The 9,716-nt window shown below is 45.4% G+C and overlaps 1 long non-coding RNA gene across 1 annotated transcript in view; it reads left to right on the top strand.

The window, feature by feature from the left end:
• The window catches only part of LOC119817401, a 37,224-nt gene extending 28,794 nt beyond the window's left edge, over window positions 1-8,430 (top strand). Inside the window, exons 2-4 of the long non-coding RNA XR_005285895.1 lie at window positions 6,470-7,257; window positions 7,954-8,146; window positions 8,285-8,430. This is a non-coding gene — a long non-coding RNA (uncharacterized LOC119817401). The remainder of the gene's footprint in view (window positions 1-6,469; window positions 7,258-7,953; window positions 8,147-8,284) is intronic.
• The last annotated feature ends 1,286 nt before the right edge of the window (window positions 8,431-9,716 follow it).

Raw genomic sequence — 9,716 nt, 5'->3', positions numbered from 1 at the left:
TCACAGGCCCTGAAGGAGGACTAACTTGGGAACAGACCACAGAGAAGCCTTTCATGTGGGAAAACCATGTCTCAAAAGGCTGGTTTCGTAAATGCCATCCACGGGCTCCTTAACATCCTAGGTCAGGCCTGCCAGATGTGCTTGCAGGCAAGCCATGTTACTTCTACTGGTGTGGGAAAGACTAGACAAAGCCTAACTTTAAACACAAAAGGGACACTTTTTAACTGGGCCACCTATTCAGTTCATAGGGAAAGCCCAATGTGTGGGAACCAGAAAGGGCTGTACCAGACTAGCTAAAAGAACAGTAGTTCCCGATGGTACATACTTCTGCCCCCAAGGTATTGACACCTGCTACCCAGGAGACAGCCTCTTGACACCATGACTTAGATGTGTTCCTGGAGATCGAGGTCCCGTCCTACTTGTATCCCTGAGATTCAATAAATAAGAAAACACCTGTACTTTCCACTAGGTCCTGCCTGGGAATGGCTCTGGCTGGACCATGACCACCAGTGCACTGCAATAGGCATCCACAAATCCAGCACTCTGCCATCTCTCTACCCAGCTCAAGGAAAAAACCAAACCAAAACAAAACAAAACTATCTATCAGGAGAGCATAGCCAATCAGAAGCAGAGAGGTTCCTTTGCAGCAAATGCCCCTCCCAAGTCACAGAGGACTAGACGTGAGCACCACTGGGGGAGGCACATGCGTGAGTTCAAATGAGGAATGCTGGTTTTGAGCTAATCAATCAGGAATAGTATGAGAGAGAGGCCAAAGTTATTTAAAGGGATCAAGGGCCGGCGGTGCATCGGGAGCTATGGAGACAATACACCAGGAGTATCCAACCCATTGCTTCAGGACAGATCCATCACTGTTATGAAGGTGAACAGAGGGAATGGGGTAGAATAAGGCAAGAAAGACCAATTATTAGATGCTGGTTTGTTGATTTATTTAGTGGTTTACCTTTAGAACACTGCTTGGATGCTCATTTTCAAGCATAACTTCATGTGGTAACTCGAATGGACTGACGGGGCAGTGTGGGGGTGAACAGCTGAAACGATGGGCTGGTCATCCTTAACAAGCTGCTGGCTGTCACATACCCTTCTATGGAATCTTGCTCGCTTGCCCACTCCCGCCTTCTTGGTTGAGAGCAGAAAATGAGAATGCAAACTGGACCCGGAAGGAGGCCTTTCAGGAACTGTCCTGGCTTGGGTCCACCAGCGACATCTCCCATTGTCCACGCTCACCTGGCGTTCAGACTGCTCTCGCCTTCACACCACTTCCATTCCTCCATTTTTGCATTTCAAAGACAGCAGAGCAGCTCCTGGGGCCCTCTCTGGCTGGCTGCGGTCAGCATCAAATGGGAAGCATTACTGCACTTCTGGGAAGAGTGCCAGCATGAGCTGTGGTTTGAAAGGGACTGGGGGCCAGAAAATTGCAAAATTCTTCTTTCTTTTTAAAAAGAAAACTTTTCCATTCAATAAAAATTATGAAATTTGAACACACACCTGTCATTCATGAGAAAGTGTCTCTGTTAACAAAGATCGTGACAGATGGGCCTTTTATGAAATTCCATTTTATTGTTTTTTATTGTTTTTATTGAGCTATATATTTTTCTTCACTCCCTTCCCTTCCTCCCTCTCCCTTTCTACCCTCTCCCATGATCCTCATGCTACACAGGGTTTCTCTATGTAACAGTACTAGCTGTCCTGGGACTAGCTCTTGTAGACTAGGCTGACTTTGAAATCACACAGATCTGCCTGCCTCTGCCTCCCAAGTGCTGGGATTAAAGGCATGTGGCACCACCACCACCCAGCTTAAACTGCAAAATTCTTAAGCAAAGGGCTGTATTTGAGCTGCTGTTGTAGCCTCAAGCAACAGAAGTTTGAGTAAACCTTCCGATTGCCTCTTGTGTTGATGTGTTTGCACCCCGGTCTAAGGGAGAATCTGGCATTCACATAGGAAAAGGGCCCATTGGGTCTAAGCTTCCTCAGACTGGCTCTTCACAGCGCTGTGAGGACTGAGCCTGCACATGTTTTCCTTAGGAAGCCTAGAAAGTTTGCAAGCCACCTAGAACTAATTTCTGTATCGTCACAAATTCCTTTTTAAATTAAACTTTTACAGATAACTGTAAGTTTAAATGCAAGTATAGGAAACAGCGCAGAAATATTTCATAAGTGCCACCCACATTTCCCAATACAATGCAGTGCAAAAATCAGCACATTAACTAGATGAGCGCATTTCTCCCCAGCTTCCTCCACAGTGTTCTTTTAGAAGCACGCCTTCTCCCCCACCCCCACTGTGGATTCTTTCTGCATTCATCCAGGTGGGGAGGATTAAGTGTCTGCCGTGAACAGAGGACAGCCCTGAGTGTCACTCCTCAGATGTCATCCATCTCTTTATTGTGAGGCAGGGCCTCTCACTGACCCAAAATTTGCGAAATAGATCAGGCTGGCTGCTCAGCAAACCCCAGAAATCTGCTTGTCTCTACCAAGCCAGTGCTGGAAACTGTGAGCACGTAACTCTATACTTGGCTTTTCTCACATGGTTTCTGGGGGTTGAGTTCGGGTCTTTGAGATAGAAGGCAAGCAATTTACCACCTGAACTCTCTCCCCAGCCTAAACTGACTCTAAATTGACTCTATTTTAAGTTTAAATGAGATGAATATTGTGTAAGTATGAATATAGCTTGTTTTCTTTCCTCCTCCTCTCCTTCCTCCCCCTCCTCCTCCCGTTGTGCTAGGGGTTGAAACTAGGGCCTTACATGTGCTATGCAAGTAGAATGCTTGTAAATTGTAAGGTTAGGGACTGGAGAGACGGCTCAGAGGTTAAGAGCAGGGGCTGCTCTTCCAGAGGTCCTGAGTTTAATTCCCAGCACCCACATGGTGGTTCACAACCACCTGTAATGAGATCTGGTGCCCTCTTCTGGCCTGCAGGGATACACGCAGGCAGAACACTGTATACATAATAAACAACAAGGAAAAAAATTCTAAGGTTAAAGACCACATGTTAGATTATAATGGAAAACACGGTGGAGACTGTGATATTGAGAAACAGTTGTTGAGTGGAACCTTACATTACATAGCTACATTTTGCTCAGCTGGGTTTTCTATTTGGGCTTTGAACCTGGAGATGAGACCTGGCAAGCAAGAAACACACTTGGACAGATTCACCATCCCAGTGATCTTTCTAGGTCCTGAGGAAGTGAAGAGTCTCTCGCCCTCCTACATGGGAATTACAGAGACAGAACATTTGAAGGTGATAGTGAAGATGAAGGAATTTATTTTTCTTAGGTATTCACTTTCAAAGTACCTAGAAAAGATTTTTAAAAACGCACAATTCCTAGCTACGAGAATGAGCCTCCGGGTCAAACAGGTGTGTCAGGCCCCCAGGACTTTCCAGCCATCACTTCAGAGCATGCTTATCCGGTGGTAAATATTGGACCGGATGTCTTCCTGTTGGGAGAGGAAAAGAATGCTTTCACCATGATCACAGAGTCTGGTGGGCTATTTTCTCAGGCTTGCTGAGCTCTTGTCCGTGTCCCTTCCCACGGGCTTCTTAGACCATGAAAGCCATTCTTCCCACTGAGGGGAGGAGACTTTCTTCCATCCCATGTGTCTGGGTGGGAGTTTGTATAGACAATGGAATAGAGCAAAGGTGATAGTTACATTGCTGAGAGAGACTGTGGAGCCTTTGGGGTGCGGGACCAAGCTGGAAGATATGGGTCATTCAGGGCAGGGGTGTGCCTGTCTCCTGTCCTGTCTCTGCATCTCATCACGGGCAAGGGACCCACCTGGTCCATTCTGTTTGGAATTCTGCTGCTCAGAAGCGAGGTACCAGGTTACAAGGAAGCCTGGGTCCCAGGCAGGATCCATACATAGGTGTCTGGCGAGGATCCCAGTTAAGAACTTAGTCTTCCCTGACCCCAGACACATGAGACTGTGAACTTCTCAACACTCCCACCCCACCCTCTAAAATCTCTTCTCTGAGACCTAGAGAGCACAAAGCAGAAGCCAGCTGCTTCTGCTGCACTGTACTGAGTTTCTACCTCTGGTTTCACGAGTAGGTTCAATGATTAGTATCATACACACACAAGCACACTTTCTGGTGATCCTTTTATTTTCACTTGTATACAGCGGAAATGTTACAGATATTGTCATGTTAGTGGTAACAGATGCCAGTAGCATCACGTAGAACAGTGTGTCCTAGCAGTGCGCATGGAGTTTGCACATGCTCATTACTGTACAGCCCTACCTAGGCAGAATCGGTACTATGTTTGTATGCTCCCCAAGGGCTTATGTGTTTGAACACTTGATTCCAAGATGGTAGCACTATTTTGAAGCACCTTTAGGAAGTAAAGCATGGCTGGAGGAAGTAGATCTCTAGGGATCTCAAGGTGTATAAGTTGACCTTGCTTCCTGTCCCATCCTGTCTCTGCTTCCTGACCTGTCCTTACACGAGCATGCAACCTCAAGTTCCTGTTGCCTTGTCTTCCCCTCCTTGAAGGACTGTATTCCTCAACCATAAGCCAAAGTAAACCCATACTTAGGTAGCATCTTTTCAGATATTTGGTGACAGCAATGTGAAGGTGGCCAATGCAGTTTGTGTGCACAAAAGACTATATGCCTTAGAGGAAGACAGCTTCTGGCTGCAGGAAGATGCCCAATGCATACCACTGCAGGTCAAGAGACCTATGATCACACTGTGCAGCTTGTGTGAGGTGACAAGAGCTTAGGTGGAATTTGGAGGGACTGAGGACTATGCAACTCACTAAGCAAAGAGGGTCACTGAGCCCAGGAAAAGGGGAAAATGCATCCCAATTGCCTGGGTTTGCAAGAATAGAGGTGTGTATATAGAGGGCCAGAAAAGCAATCGCCAGAAGCCTATGAGTAGCTGGGATGCCAGCACCACCACAGCCTGGCCCAGTCTCCGCGGCTAGGTTGTCCAAAGACAGCTCCTTTTAGACATACAGAAACAAATTGAAAACTAACCTAATCTTCTCAGGTGACCCCTCCCCAGGCAACTAGCATCAACTCCATATTGGCAGAATGTGTAAGGTATGGATAACAGCCAGTGTTGGTAGCACATCGGGTGACCAGGGTCATCATCAAATGCCTAAGAGCAAACACTAGCAATTTGACACCATCGCTAATGTTTATAACTTCTAAGTGCGAACATTCTGGAACTAGAGAGATAGCTCAGTGGCAAAGAGCAGCTGCTACTCTTACAAGGGATCTGGGTTAATTTCCCGGCACCCCCATGGGAGCTCATAACTTTAGTCCAGTTCCAGGGGTCCTCACATCCATTTCTGGCCCCCACAGGCACTGCACCTACATGGTATAAATCCATACATGCAGGCAAATACTCACACACAAAATAAAAATAGGTAAATCAATCTTTCAAAAATAAATGCAAATATCCTTCAACTCATAAATTATACTTCTAAAATAAACCCCCCTTTTATTTTTTTTTATTTTTTTTTTTGTTTGTTTCTTGTTTTGCTTTGAGACAATGTCTCACAGTGTAGCCCAGGGTGGCTTTGAACTCACAGGAGTCCTTATGAGGATTTCTGAGGATTGGAATGGCAGGCCTGAACCATGACACTTGGCATCTACAGATTGTGTGAAAACTCGCAGCCTTTGTGGAGGAAACTATAGTATGGGAGAGGCGAAAAGCACTGGGAGACACCTAGAAAGTAAGCAACAGAGGGAAACAGATGGCAGGCGCCTCACCTGAGCGCAAGCTGCGACAAAGGTGATTTACGGAGTTGCATCACGGTAATAAAAGGCTTCTCTGTTAAATATTTGATCCTTGCAGCCAGACCATCCAGAACCAAGACACTTCCACATAAGCTGCTACCTGGCCCCCATGGCGTGCGGTGGCCTTCCATCTCTCCACCCAGCTCTCAGCAGTTAGCGGAAAGGGAAATTCCGCAAGCTGAGACGCCAGTTTTCGAGAACTGACCTCACAAATGTTCGTGCACTGGTCACCTCTCACGGATCTGGAAGGCAGATATGACATGCCAGGTTGACACGTGGGCAGAATGCTTCCTTCCTGAGGCTTTGAGGGAGGTCCAACCCACACCTCTCTCCTTGCTTCACAGGGCACGGGCAGCCCCTGGCCTTTCTTGACTTCTAGAAGCTTACCTCAGACTAAATCCATCTGTGTTTCTTCCCTGTTTGCCTTCTAAGTCAGGCACTGTGAGACATGAAGAGCAATGGCAGGGTTGAGGAGATGGGCGAGTCGGTCAAGTGTCTGCCAAGCAAAGGGGAGAACCTGCGTTTGATACCCAGAACTCCCATTAAATAGCAAGGTGTGTGTTGGTGCACACTTGTAACCCCAGAGCTGGAGATGCAGAGACCGGGAGATCTGTGGGGCAGACGAAATGAGAAACAGTTTGAAGATGCAGATCAGGTAATGTCGCCAGCCTTAGGCACTACCAAAGCTAAAATCTTCTCTTTCTCTTACACAGGGTCCATCTTTGGAAACTTTCTGGGTTGAATATTCTACAGGACACAGTGACAGAATATTCTACAGGAGTGAAACACCTTCTGTGTTTGGAGGGAGAGAAGACAGAGAACAGAGAGCAAAGGAAGTTTCTCTTTTTAAAAGCTTTTTATTTTTTGTTTTTATTCATTCTTATATGTCACAACTATTCTATGTTAGTCACAGAAAGAAACTTAGACCATTGCATGGCCTCTCACATCGGCCACATTGAAGGCAGAATGACCTATTCTAAGCCATAGATTAAAACAATAATGAGGGTTCTGTGCTGGTTAATCTTCATTGTCAACATGGATGATTTAGAAGATTGAGACACAATTCTGTCTGTCTATGAAAGAGTTTAAGACAGGATTTATTGAGGGGTAAAGACTTCCTGAAAGTGGACAGCTGGTCTTCAGGGTATGCCAGACTCCCTGAGAAGTAGCCTCTGATACCAGTGAAGCTAGCAAGATCAAGACAAACAGGCAAAGAGCAAACTTCCTTTTTCCATTTCCTCCCACCTCAAAGATCTGGATTGGAAATGGATCTTCCAAACGGGGCGTGGTGATGCCTGCCTTTAATTCCAGCACTTGGAAGGTGGAGGCAGGTGGATCTCTAAGTTCGAGACCAGACTGGTCTACAGCGCAAGTTCTAGGACAGCTACGTAGAGAAATCCTGTCTCAAACAAACAAACAACAACAACAACAAAAACAAAACCAAAAAGAACTGCATCTTTCCCACTTCAAAAGATCTGACTAAGCAAAAATTTCCTCACAGGTGTGCCTAACCGTTTCGGGGTTTTAGTTAATTCCAGATATAGTTAAGTTGACAGCCAAGAATAGTTATGACAGCTGGGAATATGCAAAAGGAAAAATGAGTACTGGTGGGAAAAAGAAATAAAAAGGACAGGGTTCCTCCTGTGTATGGTGGAGGAGAAGGTTTGCTGTAGATAAGAGGAAGAGCATCGGTAGAGGAGGGGACACCCGGGAGAGTCCAGAGTGCAAATGGACAGACTGAGCTGGGCCACGTGAGGAGAAAGAGGGAGAGAGAGCAAGAGAAGAGCCCCTGAGCCAGAGGACACAAAAGAGTGGCCAAGAGACCAGGAGGGTAGAGGGTAAACAAAAAAGTCCAGGTAACCAAATTAGTTGGATTACTATAGAAAAGAGCACCTGGTGGAAGGGCAGCTCAGCCCCTGGGCTGGAGAAGTTTAGGGCAGTACAGTGTGGGATACGTCAGCCAAAAGGACTCTGTCACAGGTAGGGACTGATGGATGCTGGGAGAAACTGGAAGCCAGTTTTGATAAGTTACATAGGCACCCAGCCATTTATCCAGGATGGAGACCCAACAAGCACCAGCACTCATCTATTGGGGGGCTGGTGTTTCTGGAGTAAGCGCTCTGACACCCGTGAGAGAGGACGAGAGGTGTCACCAGGGCACGGGAGCCCCTGAGATGCCCTGATTTATCATGTACAGGTCGCATTCTCATGTTGTCCTCTAAAACCGCGAAGTGGGGCAGGCAGTCAAGAGAGATTTGACCGAAGCAGAAGAGGCAGTCCCCAAGTTATCAAGGTCAGCAACGCATTTCTTCTGTTGGGAACAGCCAGCTGGTGGTTAAGGCCGTTCCTCCAGGCCGTTCTACTCCAGGTAGCAAGAGAAGTCATGTTTGGTAAGTGGGCAGTAGAAGCAGAGCTTTAAGTAAATCACTAAATAAATAAGTCAGAATCTAATAATCGGGTTTTTTCTGTTTTATTTACTTTTTTTTTTTTTAAAAAAAAAAAAATCTTTTTGTTCCCCCCTCCCACAGGCCCAGCAGTTATGCTGTGATAGATTATTTCCTCAGACTGTGAGCTCCGATCAGGCCTCCATTCTTTAATCAACTTCTTGTCAGGTATTTGGCCACAGCAACAAGAAAAGGAGCAAATACAGGCGTTGTGCAAAAATGAGCTCCATTTCCTGTTTTGTCCTCCAGCTTCCACGAATAAAGTTGAATGAATGTTCTATCTGCTAAGATGGGTTTTTATATTTGCTTAATTTTTTATGTTTTTATAACTTGCCTTCCTTTTTTTTCTTCTTGTTTTCTTTTACTTTTTACGGGTACTCATATAACCCAGACTGATCTCAGACTCGATACATAATGGAGAATGACCTTGAATTCCTGACCTTCAGGTCTCCATCAACCCCCACCGCACCCCCATGCTTGGAAAACAGGTGTGCACCACCATGCCTAGCTGGACTTTCTAAAATAATATTATAATATGTTCACAAATGAAAATTAAACTTCTTTTAGTTGAAAAAATCTTAGGAAATATAGGAACCTAGTGCTAGCTTTCAAACTGGGACAGAGGGCTGAGGTGCCTATGTAACATAGAAAAGTGGACCTGGCCCCCAGGTCCTCCCAGCATCCCTCAGTCCCTACCAGTTTACAGGGTATGACTGGCATACCCCACGCCCTACCCTAAACTCTTCAGCCCAGGGACTGGGTTGCCTTTCCCTATGGAATCCAGTCATTTTGGTTATCCATCCTCTTTTGGGCCTCCTGGCTGTTGCATCTAGTTCCTCCCTCTTCTCACATGGCTTTAGGGCCACGTCCACTCCGGACTCTCCGAGATGTCTCTGGCTCTGGCGGTGCTCTCCCACATATCTAGAATAGACTTTCTCCTCTACCATCCCCAAGAGCAGTCATGTCCTTGTTCTTTATTATTTCTTTTTTTTTCACTCACTTTCCAACATTGATTAATGTTTTCACTGTGACCCGTGTGGTTGTGCAGTGACATAGGTCTTCAGTGTGATCTGCTCGATGGTGCAGGTGACTTTGCAGTGTGCAACTGTGAGAACCGAAAAACCCTGTTTATTACACGTCAGCTGTGATGCTCCTTTGTGTCAGTGGCTCTTGCTCCAGTACTACTTTTTTCATTTTTTAAAATTTATTTATTTGCTTTAAGGGATTGAATATTTGTGATCTTCATTGCTTATTGGATATAAATAAAAATACTCTCCTAAAGTTTAATATATTATAAAAATAACATAGATACCATAATATAACAAAATAACACAAACATAAATGAGTATATATATAAATAAATAAATAAAATAACAAATACATGCAGGCACACATACATGAACATAAATATAAAATAAGTAAATCTTTTCTTAAAAGATCAGGATCCACGTGAGCTCCCCACATTGTGTTAGGATGATAGCCCTACAATGTGTTTTAACCAGCATGTTCCCTTCAG

This window comes from Arvicola amphibius, chromosome 6, assembly GCF_903992535.2.
Source record: "Arvicola amphibius chromosome 6, mArvAmp1.2, whole genome shotgun sequence".
NCBI lineage: Eukaryota > Metazoa > Chordata > Mammalia > Rodentia > Cricetidae > Arvicola > Arvicola amphibius.
The sequence above is the reverse complement of the archived record's forward strand: the minus strand, read 5'-3'. Positions and strand labels throughout refer to the sequence as shown.